The following is a 15675-nucleotide window of genomic DNA, read 5'->3' on the forward strand; positions in this document are numbered from 1 at the left end:
AGCTCGCTTCGACTGACTACTTGATAAGGTGCAGGGAATGTCACAGGGCTGGTTAGCAACGCGTGCGCAATTCATATGGTGTCACTTTCCTTGCGCCCCCCATGTCTCTTGGAGGTGCAGCGGATTAAGTGTGCCACCTGCACAGATTGCTCCTGGAAAACCTGTAGAGTGTAGGTCACTTGGCCGTTAGATTGTAGGTACCGGCGCAGCATTCGCAATATGTCTACTCTGGAGATGGAAGCGCCTTCAAGGTGGACGTCGATATCGGGGTCGACTACTTGGGTGTTCGAATGAGCACGGATATCAAGCAGTTCCAAATTCTGAGGAACGCCCGTAAGTTCCCTCTCAGCCACATAGTTCTACCTTGCTTCTATGGCTTTTAAAGCATATCTTGGATGTGGCGGTCCGAGCCTGTCATCATCCATAGCCTTAGCACTAGCCTTAGCAGCATGGCCCGCCATACATGATACCATTGTATCACTGTGACTACCAAGGGACATTTTCTTCTTTGTCTCTGTAAATCTTGAAGGTGTTGGTGAGTGCTATCAAAATACAGAGAAGGGACGAACACACAGGACGAAGCGCTTTCTAACAATTGTTTAATCTCTGAAGAAACGACTATATACGCATATTAGCGTCATATCAAACACAGAAGAGGAAGGAACGCTCACCAGCACCTTCACGAATGTATTTGCAACTAGCCCCAGTAGTAGCTCTTTTGTCTCTCTCAAAATTTGCAGCTGTGTATGAGCCTCACCTTATGAGCCTCCAGCATCCTCGCGGGGCGCCTGGTTGCGGCTCTGCACTGAAGCAAGCAGTGCCTGCTGTGCCCTCACCAGCGCATCTGTAGCGTGAGCTTGGCGCGTCATATGGCCTTCCATCTGTACTGCAAAGACAACAGAACAATCCATAAGCAGTCAGTACTTCAAGAGACAGCGGGGAAGAAATTGTTGAATGCTTACCCTTGCCATATGGCATTCCATCTGTATTGCAAAGATACAGAGAAATCCATAAACAGTCAGTACATCAAGAGACAGCGGTGAAGAAATTGTTGAATACTTACCCTTGCCATATGGCCTTCCATCTGTATTGCAAAGACAACAGAACCGTCCATAAACAGTTAGTACTTCAAGAGACAGTGGTGAAGAAACTGTTGAATATTTACCCTTCCCATATGGACCCTTATGTGCGCCGAGTCGTGACGGGTTTGTGGAAGCTGGTGCTGCGGACTGGTCACCAAGCGCCCCTTCTGGTCCTGTGAATGGCCTTGTCGCACAGGCGTATGCAGAAGCCTGTGCAGCGGCCTGCGCACAGATGGTAGTGCTTGGGGGATGCGGGGCGGTGGTGCTGCTGAGCTGCCGGCCTGGGCCTCGGTATGTGCATGCGTGTCATTGCAGTGTGTTCTGAGCACCTTTCTAAAATACTGGGGCAATTACCCATTAGTATTCACTCAAGCGCAGCCATGTGGTTAGAAAAGAAAGGTACAGAGTTGATTAGAAAATCATCATGCTCTGGGTATTGAACCTAGGACCGCCCCCTATCCAGTGCAGTTACCCTGCCAAGCAAACCACGTTGGCTAACAGATGGTAGGCTGGCAGCGAATTGACCAGCAACTTGAAGCGGGAATGGTGCAAGTCCTATTAGTTTAGCAGGCACTTTGCACTGAGTGCCTGTACGGATGTCGGAACATTTCGCATTCACAGCATTTCTTTTTTAGCCTTTCACTTTACTTGATTTTACATCATCTTTAGTACACATACCTAAAAGTGTTTAGCTCAGCTAGCCCTCACTAAAGTGTACCTACCAAGCACGTCCCAACTTGGCCACTAATTCATGTCAGCGCTGTGGTGACAAAAGCGTCCTTGTCATTCCGAAGGAAGCATGTTCCTTCAGAGTAAATCCGTAGCTAAATAGAACAGCTGGTGCAGTGATGGCAATTGATGATTTACTGGAATAACGCTTTAATTCGGTGTGTCACCTTGCTTTCAAGTACCAACTACATAAGACATGCAAAGCTCCTGTGAAGTGGCATATGTCACAAACCTTGATGCACGTAACCGTGCTCCTCAACAGGTGGAGGAGTCACTGGAGGTGGTGCGGCTGCCTGAGTATACATGCGATCGCTTTGATACACAGATGGAAGCCTGTGCGGCCTCCTGCGCACAGATGGTAATGCTTGGGGGATGCCGGGCGGTGGTGCTGCTGAGCTGCCGGCCTGGGCCTCGATATCTGCATGCGTGTCACTGCAGTGTGTTCTGAGCACCTTTCTGTGGTTTGGTTTTGGTTTATGGGGTTTAACGTCCCAAAGCGACTAAGGCTATGAGAGACGCCGTAGTGGAGGGCTCCGGAAATTTCGACCACCTGGGGTTCTTTAACGTGCACTGACATCGCACAGTACACGGGCCTCTAGAATTTCTCCTCCAAAGAAATTCTAGCCGCCGCGGCCGGGATCGAACCCGCGTCTTTTGGGTCAGCAGCCGAGCACCATAGCCGCTGAGCCACCGCGGCGGCTGAGCACCTTTCTAAAATACTAGAGTAATTACTCATTAGTATTCACACAAGCGCAGCCATATGGTTAGAAAAGAAAGGTACAGAGCTGATTAGAAAATCATCATGCTCTCGGTATTGAGCCTAGGACCGCCCCGCCTATCTAGTGCAGTTACCCTGCCAAGCAAATCACGGTGGCTAACAGATGGTCGGCTGGCAGCGAATTGATCAGCAACTCGAAGCGGGAGTGGTGCAAGTCCAGTTAGTTTATCAGACACTTCGCACTGAGTGCCTGTGCGGATGTCGGCACATTTCGCATTCACAGCATATCTTTTCTAACCTTTCACTTTACTTGATTTTACAACATCTTTGGTAAACATACTTAAAAGTGTTTAGCTCAGCTAGCCCTCACTAAAGTGTACCTACCAAGCACGTCGCAACTTGGCCAGTAACTCATGTCAGCGCTGTGGTGACAAAAGCGGGCTTGCCGTTCCGAATTTAACGTGTTCCTTTAGAATAAATCTGTGCCTAAAAGGAACAATTGCTGCAGTGGTGGTAATTGGAGATTTTCTGTGAAGTGGTGTATATCACAATCCTTGATCTGCGTAATCGTCCTCTGCTGCGGATGGAGGCAGCGTCAGTGGTGGTGGCCTGGCTGCCTGGGAGTGCAAATCAATTACATTACCTATGGCATTATGTTTCGGTTGCAACACGTTGCCTATTGAGGCTTTCAGCAGTGGATTGTCATGTCAGTTTGTGCAGGAATCTTTTGACATTAAGCACCTTCGCTCCAAGGAACACCAAGCAAAGGTTTTGGTTTTTTTTTATATAAACCTGTGTGCAACACTGTTTACACAGCATGCTAACAAACCATACAAGTCTCAAGCATTCTTTGTGATGCTTGTTTATGTGTATGCACACCTGATTAGTGCATACTATTTGCAGTGGAAAGCTAGAAATTGTTTTCATGATTTTCACAGAGTAGGACGCACTGAAAGTGTTTGGTACATTTCAGAAAGTGCACTACACACCTTGACAGCATAGCTCTGTGCATTTGTGTGTTGTGAAAATGTGCACTCTTGCTGTCAGTTACGTGAGTAAAAAAAAGTATATGTTTTCAACGTGTTCATTTCTGTCGGGCATCATGTGCTGCACCACGTTGTCACACGACTGTTATGACAGTGGCAGAAAACCTGGGTAACCCTGTGCATGCTTCATGTGCAACATTGCACTCCTTATCATGTAATGCACATCTAAAACCGCCTCACAGTTTCACAGTTCCTGCCTGCCAGCAAGTGCTGTTGTGTATGTAAAGCTTAAGACATTTCTGATTGCATTCATACATGGGACACTGCAGCAAGGTTCCTCAGCTGGTGTGTCTGCGACCTCTCGGCCGTGCGCCGAAAACGGCGGGGGCTCTGCAGCCGCCGGAGCAGTCCTGGCCGGCGATGGTTAGAATCCATGCGTCTATCTTGCTCAGAACTGCTCCAGGGTTCGGCAGCCCTCCGCCCGTTCTCCTGCATTAATAATATGATAACTGACTTTTACACAGGTGAACTTCAGTGGACGGACGGACAACCCTGAACATGCCACCCTGTTATGCATGTCATGTATTTTAAGGCGAAAGCAGTTAATGGCTCATGCTCGCGGTGTCCGACCATGCACGTGATGGCCGCGCCTCTCCTCCGCACAGCGGCGCAACTTCCTCCCCCCCTTAGCAACCGGCGCGCCGGTGGGGGCGCATCTGTAACGTCACACAGTAGCGGTAGAACGAGCGCGCGCGTTTTGGCGGTGGCAGATGCACGCCGCTCCTTCACCGGACGTCTCATTGCAGTCGCATGGCTCCGAAGCGGCACAGTAATTCCGCGCCCAGCTGTTCGCGGAAGCGCCAGTGGGTTGACCGCAAGGCTTTCGCCAAGCACACTTTAGAAATTCCGAAGTGTCTTCGGTATTTTTAATAATGCAAGTCAAGCCTCCGTGACGGCTGCCACGCTCCATAAGGACGTCAGCTTACATTTGGTCGGCAGCGGCTAGCGCTCCTGCTTTTCGGGCCGCTCTCACGCGCTCCTGCCACAGCCGCCTCCACCCTTCCGGCGAGCGAGTCGCCGGACCTAGAGCATTTAGTTCTGCTGCCAGCTGCAGCCATAGCGCCCGCCTTTAATCCTGGCTTATGCTATCACTGGCCGCATGGGCCAGTGGGCAGTGGTGGTGTATGAAATTCACCAGCGCCTCGAGTTGGATACTGCTGAAACGCGGTGAGTAGGCCCCGCGCTGCTGGCTACTGTCGGTACTGCTGTCATCGAAATCCATTTTGATTCTGGCGCTACACTGCGTGATTCGTAGGTACCGATAAGTCCCTAGATCAGCTTTAATTTAGGTAGCGCCTCCCCTATGTTCGTAGCGACGTCCATGAATGGCCAAATGCATAAATTTCTCATTCAACTTCATAGGTTTCTTTATTACAAGGCACTATTACTTTCCCCCTTAACGCCGCCGCATGTAGCAATAATTTGAGGCGACACATCACGCGATAGGCCGAGGGGTCGCTGAAACCTTCCCCCAAGGAAGCGACAGTCAGGGTCCGTCGAATCGTTCTCAGTCATAGCGTTGTTCACGCTCTGCCGCCAAGTTTCCTCGGTTCTTGTGGGTACAGCAGCGGCAGCGTCGCGATGAACATCGCTTCAAACAGTTACCGCTAAACTGTCTTCACTATTCCTGCGACTTTTCGTGTCGCGTTGAGAACCAACGCCAGAACCATATACCTTCATACTGGTGTGACACCACAGGGACAGGGACAGAGACAGAGTGACAACAACACAAGTGCTCACTAACAACTGAAAAATTTATTAAAAGCACAAAAAATATATAGACAAAACCTATGGTTGTGTTGTTGTCACTTGTGTTGTTGTCACTCTGTCTGTCCCTGTCCCTGTGGTGCCACACCAGTATGAATTCGTACCAACTCGCCCAATTTTCAACCCTTTTGAACCATATACCTTTCCTGCCAAATGCATATGTATGGAGTGATACGCTGAGACCGCAACGCATTTCACTGTTTCGCTCAGTAGCTGTAATGCGCGACGCATACGTGCACCTACCGGCGTAGCTGCTCGGCTTCAGCCACGGCTTCAGAGCATCAGCGCTCTTTGTACTTGGCGCCAAATAGCAAACGACAGCATTCATTTTTTTCTCACTTTTTGCTTTTTTTTCCGATTGTCGTCATCCTATTCTGCGTTTACGTGCTTTGGCGCCGCCCCGATTTACACGTCACGGGTACGCCCCGCTCTGGGCAGGTTTGCGAATATCGAGAATCGGGCCCCCGGTTCCTTGCGCTGCCGCCAGCACTTTAATCAAGCATAGTGCTGTCCACGACGGTGCGGTTTTATGCCAGCGCTTCCCCAGCGGCACGGTGGTGGTCGGTAAATTGCAGCAATGGGCCGCAAGTGCATGGTGGAAAACTGAAACTGTGGCTTTCAGTTGTGGGGTTTTGAAATGGGGAGATAAATACGTTTTCCCGCGGCTGACACACTTAAAAACCGCGCGGACGCCACCCCGTGGTCGCGTACGCTACCGTGCGCATGCCGACCACGGCGGGCCTTGCTCTGCGGGAACAAAAGAACGACGCACTGGCTGACACAAACAAGGCATTTATTGCTATAACAACAATTACGCCGGATAGCAACAAAATACGCTGAGGAATCGAGGACGTCCGACTCACCAGCACGGTTACGAGCGAACGTTCGCCCACGCTAGGGCAAGGGACAACTCCGAGGCCGGACGGGAGGGCTTGCGGGAGCATGTTCCGACCAGGAGGCACTCGTCGACGAAGAACAGAGCCGCTTGCGACACGTCCGTGCGCTTTCCTGATCCCGAGCAGAAGAGAACCGTCTCTTCCCCGCGCGCGAGCAGCAAACGCGCCATCCGTGGCGCAGGTGTCGTTACGACGCGAGCGCTCTCCCCTCTTAGTCAAAAAAACACAACTAAGGAGAGTGCGTTGCGGGGGAGCTAATCACTGTTGAAGGTGCACTGCGGAAATCGAACCGCAGGGGACGAGTGGTCCCCACATCCCCCTGTTCTGTTCCAAGCAGCAGACAGACACTTCAGTGGCAGCCGCGCAAAAAGCTGTTTACTCGAGGCAGCAGCGTGCATTTATAGATAACGCTGCATGCCGGTCAGGCACACGTCATTGCTGGTACAATCTTGTCAGACCGACTAGCTGGTACAGAACATTCCTTCCTCCTTAATCAAAGCTACACACGTTTCTTTCCGCGTTCATAACTGGAGGCTTGATAGCGATCAGGAGGACGTCTTGTGCGATTAGTTCTTCGCAAATGGGCCTCTTCGGGTGTAGCCATGGTTGATGCGGTGGGACTTGAAGGCTGCGCTGCCAAGTGTCTTGCCTCAGGCTGCGATGCCGGTTCCTCATCTGAAGTGGCGTCATCTAAGTGAACATCCTCAAGCTTGTCCGCAGTAGGACCACTAATCATGGAGTCAGCAGGTGGGTCGTTTTCCGGGGGTGCTGATGGCAAGTCTCGCTGAACAGCGGCACTTGGAGTGGACTCAGGATGCGCGTCTTTTGCGACGTCCGGATGGAGTGATGTCTTTGCACCCGATATCCAGCTAGGTCTGCAGTGGCCGATACGTACAAAACGAAACTGGTCACCGACTTTGACTACAAACGTAGAGTCGCTTACGCGTTGTACTACGACCGCGTCCTCCCATGACAGCGTTTCCCCTCGTAGTCTTGACGAGAACTGAATCACCAGCTTCCATCTGCGGGTCCCTTCCTCGGCCCTCGTTGCGATGAGTGGTGTCTCTTACTTTACGGCTGCGCATGTCTTGCACAAAACTTGGCTTCAGGAGCGAAACCTTCACTCGGGGTTGTTTCAGGAACAGCTCAGGCGGCGTTCTCCCTGTTACGGAATTCGGGGTGTTCCTGTAAGCAAGCAAGAAATCGTTAGGTCGTTGATGCAAATTTCTGTTCTGTCCTGTTAGGTTATCGTGAAGCACTTGCTTGAGTAGAGTGGCTTTTGTCGTCTGAACTAGCCTTTCTGCTGCCCCGTTCCATGAAGCGCGGTAGGGTGGCGTATGTGTGTGGCGAATCCCGCGAGAACAGGTGAAATTGGAGAACTCCTGCACAGTAAACTGAGGTCCGTTATCGCTGATCAGTACCTCCGGGTAGCCATACGCTGCAAATATCTCCTTGAGACAGTCGATTGTTTTCGAGGTCGTGGTAGTGCGGAGGCATTTTACTTCTATCCACTTTGAGTAAGAGTCTACTGGAAGGAACAAGTTCGAGCCGTCCTTCATGGCGAAATCGACATGGACTCTCTGCCAAACACGAGTTGGATAAGTCCATGGATGCAATGGCCCTGGTGCCTTCGCAGGCATGGTAGTTTGACACATTGTAAATTCACGGACAGTCTCTTCAATGTTCTTGTCAATCAACGGCCACCAAACAAACGACCTAGCAAGCATTTTCATTCTTTGCATTCGAGGGTGTTCTTCAAGTAGTAATGTTAATACTGCTTCTGTAAGTTCTTACGGAACGGTCACTCGCTGGCCCCACGTGATGCAGCCTTGTTCATACGACAGTTCGTTTCGACGAACGTAAAAGGGCTGAAATTTATCATCGTGGTGCGCGGGCGAGCCAAATAAGGTGAACTGCACGACTTTGGAAAGAAGGCAATCTCTTTTAGTCACAGCAGCAACCTGGCTCGCATTGAGAGGCGTTGACTCAAACACTGCAAGACATTCTTCAGTGTCGTCTTTATGCTTGACCAGAAGTGGAAGACTTGAAACAGCGTCGGCAACTTCCATGTTTTTGCTGTTCCTGTAGCGAAGTGTGTACTGATAAGCTGCTAAGGTGATAGGCCAACGCTAAATCCTAGCTGCAGCCAAAGAAAGGATTGGTTTCTCTGATGTCAAGATCTCCAACAGTGGTTGGTGGTCTGTATACAGCGTGAATTTGGACCAGTGCAGGTATCTATGAAACCTGCTCAGACCAAAAATTAAGGTCAGGGCTTCCTTCTCGCATTGCGCGTAGTTACGCTCCGCTGCACTTAATTTTCTAGAGTGAAATGAAACGGGTCTTTCTGAACCATCAGGCATGACGCGAAAAATCACTGCCCCAAGACCGTAGGCCGACGCGTCGCAACTTAAACCGATTGGCTTTTTCACGTCGTAAAATCTCAGAACATGACTGTCGATGAGGCGCTGCTTGGCTTCCACGAACGATCTTGCACACGCGTCCGTACACGCCCAACTGGTGTCCTTTTTGACCAGGTCGTACATTGGTGCAGCTACTGTAGCTAAATATTTCATGAATTTGGCGTAGAAATTCAGCAGGCCCAAGAAGGCTCGTAGTTCAGTTACGTTGCTTGGCTAAGGTGTTTCCGTGATGGCTTTTATCTTTGTTGAAGTTGGAAAAATGCCATCAGCTGTCACTTTGTGTCCAAGATAAACGACGGACTGCTTGAAAAATTGGCGCTTCTCTTCTTTTACGGTGATATTGTGCTTTGTCAGTCGTTGAATAACCTTTTCCATGGTTTATTGACAGTCGTCTATGTTGTCGCCTACGACGACGACGTCGTCGATATAGCAACCCACTTTTGGAATTCCTTTTAAGACTTCGTCCATTAACGACTGAAAGATAGCGGGTGCGCTAGAGATGCCGAATGGTAGGGGCTCAAACTAGAATTATCCGAGATGAGTGCTAACAGTTAACAGCGCTTTGCTTTCCTCAGCAAGCGGCACTTGCTGATAGGCTTGTGATAGATCCAGGACGCAACAGATTTTACCTCCTGCGAGCACGGGAAACAAATCTTCCGGTAATGGTCAGTTTTTAGAACAGAATTAAACATGACCTTGTAGTCGCCGCATAACCTTAATCCTGCGCCGCCTTTCTTCGCGACCACTACCAGAGGCGTTGCCTAGTCACTTTTCGAGACCCTATATAGTATTCCGGCTTGCTCGAGCTTTTCCAATTCCTTTGCTACTTCCTCTTTGATGGCAAACGGTATTGGCCGTGCTTTTGAGAACACTGATTAAGCCCCTTCCTTTACAAAGATGCGAGATGCGAAGTTTTGACGACGCCCGGGGTGCCTTTGAAAACTTCGGGATACTTCTTCCGTAAGGCTCAACCCTCTGCTCCAATGGCCTAGCTATCCGTGGACAGACTGTATACTGCTTTCCTGTTTATCTGCAGTTTTTCTAGCCAGTCTCTTCCCATGAGAGCGGGCATGGGCGTTCCGTTTCCCTTGACTACCACCACGGGCAAAGAGATTTCGCTTGCGTCCTGCTTGACTAAGACGTTTGCTTTCCCAAGTACCTTCAGCTTTTCTCCAGTGTAAGTGCGCAACGACACATTGGATTCCACACATTTTGCATGCGGGAAATACTGCTTATAGAAATGCTCTGGTACAATCGTGACCGCTGCACCTGTGTCAATTATCATCGAAACAGTCTTCGCTTCAATGTTCAGGTCGAGGCTGTAGCCCCTTGAACTTTTGTCCGAGAAGAACACAGTTTGGCAACTCAAGTATTCGGATTCGTCGTCCGTGGTGTCGACGTATCTGACAGCTTTTGCTTTGGCTCCGCTTTTGCAGACTGCTTGCAAATGCCCTTTTTTGTCACAATTTCTGCAGGTGTGGTTGCGATACCAACATTTTTCTCCCGCATGATGCTTTCCGCAATGCTTGCAAGGACTTCGCCGCTCTTCCTCTCGTTTATCCTTTGAGCATGCAACCGTCCTCGATTTCTGTTATCGCAGTGGCGTTCGCCCGGAATGACGTTGACGCTGCACGGTTTTGTGTCAAACTCATGCATTTCCTTCGCCTGTTGTGCCGCTAGCTCTTTCTCTGGCGCCCTTTTGCACGCCAGCTCGAACGTCAAGTAGCCTGTGCGAAAAGAGCCCGTTGCGTTTCCTTGTCACGCAAATCAGCTACAAGTCTGTCCCTTAAAGCATCATTTAAAAACGTGCCGAAATTGCAATCTCTTGCAAGATGCTTCAGTTCAGTGATGAAGTCTTTGACGCTTTCATTTTCTTGCTGCATTCGGCGATTAAATTTACAACGCTCTGCGATAATTCAGTGAGCTGGGCTGAAATGAGCTTCCAGAAGCTGTTTAATTTCTTCGAAAGTCTTCTGAAGAGGCAAATCAGGCACAGTTATCTTCTTTAGCTCTTCGTATGCTTGCGCGCCGAGTACGTTCAGAAACAACTTCAGTTTCTTGTCTGCAGAGACATCATTTATGTCTGCGAAGTTCTCGAAGAGCTCAAAATACGAGTGTATGTTCTCCATTTTCGGGTTGAATTCGGGCATTCTACCGAGCTTAGGACCATGTCCGGGTTCTGCCATAATGAGCAAATTTCACTTATCTGCCCAGCTGGTTTCCTCGATGTGCCTTGTCTGTGTTGCCGGTTCTTGTTCGCTTGCTCCCGCCAGCAGCTGAAGTCCATGCAAGGGGTCCGTGACGCCTTGCTTCCTCGCGACGTTCTTGCACTGCTCCTGGCCGCCGATGAAATCGTAGCTGCAAGGGCTCCTTGTCGCCTTGCACCGTAGGCGGTTCAGCCTCGTGACTGCTGTTGGCCGGCGGCGGTTTACTGCGCGCCGGATCCCATCCTCGTCGCCATATGTTCGGTTCTAAGCAGCAGACAGACGCTTCAGCGGCAGCAACGCAGAAGGCTCTTTATTCGAGGCGGCAGCGTACTTTTATAGATAACGCTGCATGCCGGTCAGGCACACGTCATTACTGGTACAATCTTATAAGACCGACTGGCTGATGCAGAACACCCCCAACCTTAAATAGACCCACGCGTCTGCAAGTTACATGCTATGGAGGAGTCTCCTCGTCTTCATGCACTTGAGGCAGGTCGTGCAGCGGAGGTCACGCCGACGGCGTCCACGCAGACTTCCGCGGTATTCCGAAGGCGGCGTGAAGGTCTCCACTGGGACCACTCGCATGGCCCGCGGACTACGTGTCCGCAGGCCCGCGAAGAGGAGGGCCGGTTGTAAACTGCAGGCCAGGATCCTGCAGTAGCCACCAGGGTAACGCCAGCCGGAGGTGGGTGCTGTCTGGTCTCACCACGGCTGCCCTTGATGGATGCGGCGAACAGGATACAGGCCGCTCAGTCCCAGCAGGCGGCACCGATACTATGCGCACAGGACGGCAAGCCGGAGTGGCTCCACTGGATCTGCAAGATTTCCGAAACACACACCGCATGCCTTTAACGTAGGTCACGGGAGAGGAAACGGCGTCCGTAAGGGCCTCGTGGCTCAATGCTCAACTTGTTAGCAAAACGTGTCGGGTGGCTGTGCAACGCAAAGTTCGAGTGAACAAAGCCCTTTCTTTTCAACGACACTGCTCAGTTCATGCGAGGTTACAAAACGGGTGGGCAGCAAAGTGTGCCCCTTCTCAGCACCACGGTCCGGTAGTCGTGTCTCTTCCGACATGGTGCAGGCAGCTCTGAAAAGCCTTAGGCCTCACTGCCATTGTGACGCCTACCCTCCACAAAAGAAACACCCGAAACAGGTGTCGTGCGCGCAGCCGCGAGGAGACATGAGCTTTGTGGGGCGGTCCTACCCGCTCACTGCACGAAGCAGCTTCTCAGCAGTCGGCGCCCACCGTATCGGACGGTGTCGGAGCGCCCGGTGCCGAGCTGCAATACCAGCGAGCTCGTAGCGGCACCCGTGGCCCCAGGCCACCCGGCTCGCGGAGCCGCGACTCCCAGGTCGAAAATGCGACAGCGAGAAAATATAACAGGAAACCCGGAACACCCACGCGGCTTCCGTAGACGTTCGCTTCGGGCTCGGCAACTCCGCGGGCGCTAGGCCTCACGCTCCCTCGATGCGGACCAAGTGGTTCTTGTGAAGAAACTCCAGGAAGGAAAACTTAACAAAAACATGCTGAGCATGTCGAAAAGTTCAAACATGCTGCAGCGCAATACACCTCGCACTCAAGAAAGCATGCCGCAGTCCTAGCGATCAAAATTCACACTAGGCTTAGCACTTGTGAAGTCCGGAAAAAGAGCGTTCCTTGAACCGAACAGACAGTCGTTCAAACTTCCAGGAGCAGGCCCCACGTTGGGCGCCAGATGTGAGGTTTTAAAATGGGGAGATAAATACGTTTTCCCCATTTAACCGTGGCTGACACAGTTCAAAACCGCGCGGACCCCACCCCGTGGTCGCGCGCGCTACCAAGTGCATGCCGACCACGGCGGGCCTTGCTCTGCGGGAACAAAGGAATGGCACACTGACTGACACAAACAAGGCATTTATTGCTATAACAACAACGCCGGCCAGCAACAAAATACGCTGACGAATCGAGGACGCCCGACTCACTAGCACGGTTACGAGCGAGCATTCGTCCACGCTAGGGCAAGGGAAAACTCCTAAGCCGGACGGGAGGGCTAGCGGGAGCATGTTCCGACCAGGAGGCGCCCGTCGAGGAAGAGCGGAGCCGCGCGCGACACGTCCGTGCGCTTTCCCGATCCCGAGCAGAAGAGAACCGTCTCTCTCCTGCGCGCGAGCAGCAACTCGCTATCCGTGGCGCTGGTGTCACTGCGACGCGAGCGCCCTCCCCTGTTAGTTAAAGTAACACAACTAAGGAGAGTGCTTTGCGGGGAGCTAACCACAGTTGAGGGTGTATTGCGGAAAAGCGAACCACAGGGTACGAGTGCGTCCCCACACAGTGCATCAACATGTTTCGGTGCAATCATGGCGCTAATTTTCAATGTTTAGCTTAAACTCACTGAAACCGCAACCTACCGAGCGACAATGAGCAAAGTTTTGGTAAACTGCGCAATGTACCTGTTCTGATCGCCTACTCATTTGTGACGCAACAGCGCAAAACACCGGGACAAGAGACAAGCGCTTGTCTGTTCTCCTTGTGTTTTGCGCTGTTCCGTCACAAATCAATAATCAACATGCCCAAGCTGCTGTCCTGGCTGATCGCCTACGTTGTTAGCAATAGCTACTGATTAAGAAAAAATGTCTTTCGAGTTTGTCGTTACCGAGTACCGGCCAGTAAGTTGTGAGCGATTCTATTGCCGTTGTAAGTGTAAGAAAGAAGACTTAAATTCAGTGCGACGAGTTAGTGGCATCGGTTGGAAAGGCAAGACGAGCAAAATTCACAAACGGAAAAATGATGCCCAATAAAGTGTAGGACGAATGAAATGTGTAGCAAAAAGTAAATAAAAATCATTGCATTCTTCTCGTTTCAGTACAAACTGTGGCGCTTGTGGAGCAAACTGTGGAGCACGCTTGCATCATTGGCTGAAGCGAAGACCAGAATAATTTATTGGCGTGTTAATACTGTTAAGGTTAATCATCCCTTACGCCATACAGCGCAGCGAGGAGAAGTTTAACGTTGCGCTTGATGTTGCAATGTGGTAGAGTGAGGAGCATATGACCCGACAGTTGAGTCATGGTTATTTTGCAGTAGGCGCTCTGGAAACACAGTTGCACTTTTAGTGAGCGGAAATTAAATGAAGGGGACTGCTAAACACATACCATAAAACATGTGCGGCCTTGAGTGCAGTATAGGGAGAAAGTAGAACATATCCAAATGAGCTGACAAATCAAGAGCAAGCAAACGACTAAGTAAACGAACGCCATAATAAGTGCGTTAAGGTACGAACGACCGGCGGGCACTGAAGCTATAGCAAATGCTACAATGATTTAAGGAGGGAACCAGCGAAGGAACGAGCAGGGGGGGGGGGGTGGTGGTGAAAACATTTATTAATCATAGAGAGAGGTGTTGGGGGTCGTGACCTGAAGGGTCACGCCCTTACAACCACTAGGTGGGATGCCTAGCAGGCACACCATTAGCGTTTGCCGCAGCCCGGGCGCGCTGCGTTAAGGCCCTTTGGGCCTCGAGGGTGCAGCAACCGGACAGGGTCGCCTCCCAGTCCTCTCGGGTGGGGTTCGGGATAGGGGGTAGGGATGGGTTCTGCTGGCAGGCCCACACCATATGGTAGGTGTCAGACACCTCCCCACAGTGTGAGCACCGCCCGTCGAATTTAGGATCGAAATGCTTTAGAATACTAAGTGACAAATAACCAATTAATGGTTAATTACTGATTAACGCCTGAATACTATTTAACTGCTAATAAATGACGCTTAAGCTTCGCCTTTAGGAGTGGAACGCGACAGCGTGTTGTAGCGCTGCCAGGGAGTCCACGGAACGCCACCACCCGTTCGGCGCGATGCGTTTCCCTTTGAACACAACGCTTTTTGAGGAAACGAAATGGCGCAGTAATTCTCTGTCATCTCGGTGGACACCTGAACCGCACCGTAGAGGAGGGGAGGAAGCGGAAGTGAAAGAAGAAAGACAAAGATGGGCCGTAATGAAGAAAATGAAAATTGTATTTGAGGAAAGGAAATTACGCAGTAACGGTCTCACATATCTCGGTGGACACCCGTCAAAATTCAGGAGGGCAATTTTGTGACCTAAGTGCGGTCACTGATGTGTGGTTAAGATGTGAAGCTTCGCCTGTAAATGGAACGCGACAGCGTCTTGCAACGCTGCCAGGGAGTCCACAGAACGCCATCGCTTCGGTTCTACGCCTCGCTCGTCGGTAAATTGGTTTTTGAGGAAAGGAAATGTATATGTCTCTCATATCTAGGTGGACACCTAAAGCTCTTCGGAAGGGAATGGATTAGGCTGGGAGTGAGCGAAGACACTGTATTCACTAGACGCGCCTTAATTCATTCCAAACCATCGATAACGTGCCGGACGAGGATGCGTGTCGCCCTTGCGCCGTACGGGAAGGTCGCAGAAGTGGCCCGGGAACGCTGGCGGGTGAAAGGCGTCTCAGAGAAGGGGTCGACCACAAGGCTCGTCACCCTGAAGTTGAAGGCCGGTGTTAAACTTGACGATTTGCCTCACCAGCTGAACGTCGGCGGTGAGTTGGCACTCGTTTTGGTACCCGGACGACCCCCTTTGTGTCTTCGCTGCCGTAGTACGGGCCACATTCGTCGGGAGTGCCGAGTCCCGCGTTGCGGAACCTGTCGGCGTTTTGGCTATGAAGAAGGCCAGTGTTCTCGCACTTACGCGAACATCGCAGGACCTGGCACCAGTGAAGATGCGTCCGAGCATCTGATGGATGAAGCGGTCGCGGAAGAGGCAGCCAAAACAACTGGGCAACCAGTTGTGCAAGATGGACCTACGTTGACGCCTCTTCAAAAA

Source organism: Amblyomma mixtum, chromosome 5 (assembly GCF_055824585.1).
Source record: "Amblyomma mixtum isolate Tamu chromosome 5, ASM5582458v1, whole genome shotgun sequence".
Lineage (NCBI taxonomy): Eukaryota > Metazoa > Arthropoda > Arachnida > Ixodida > Ixodidae > Amblyomma > Amblyomma mixtum.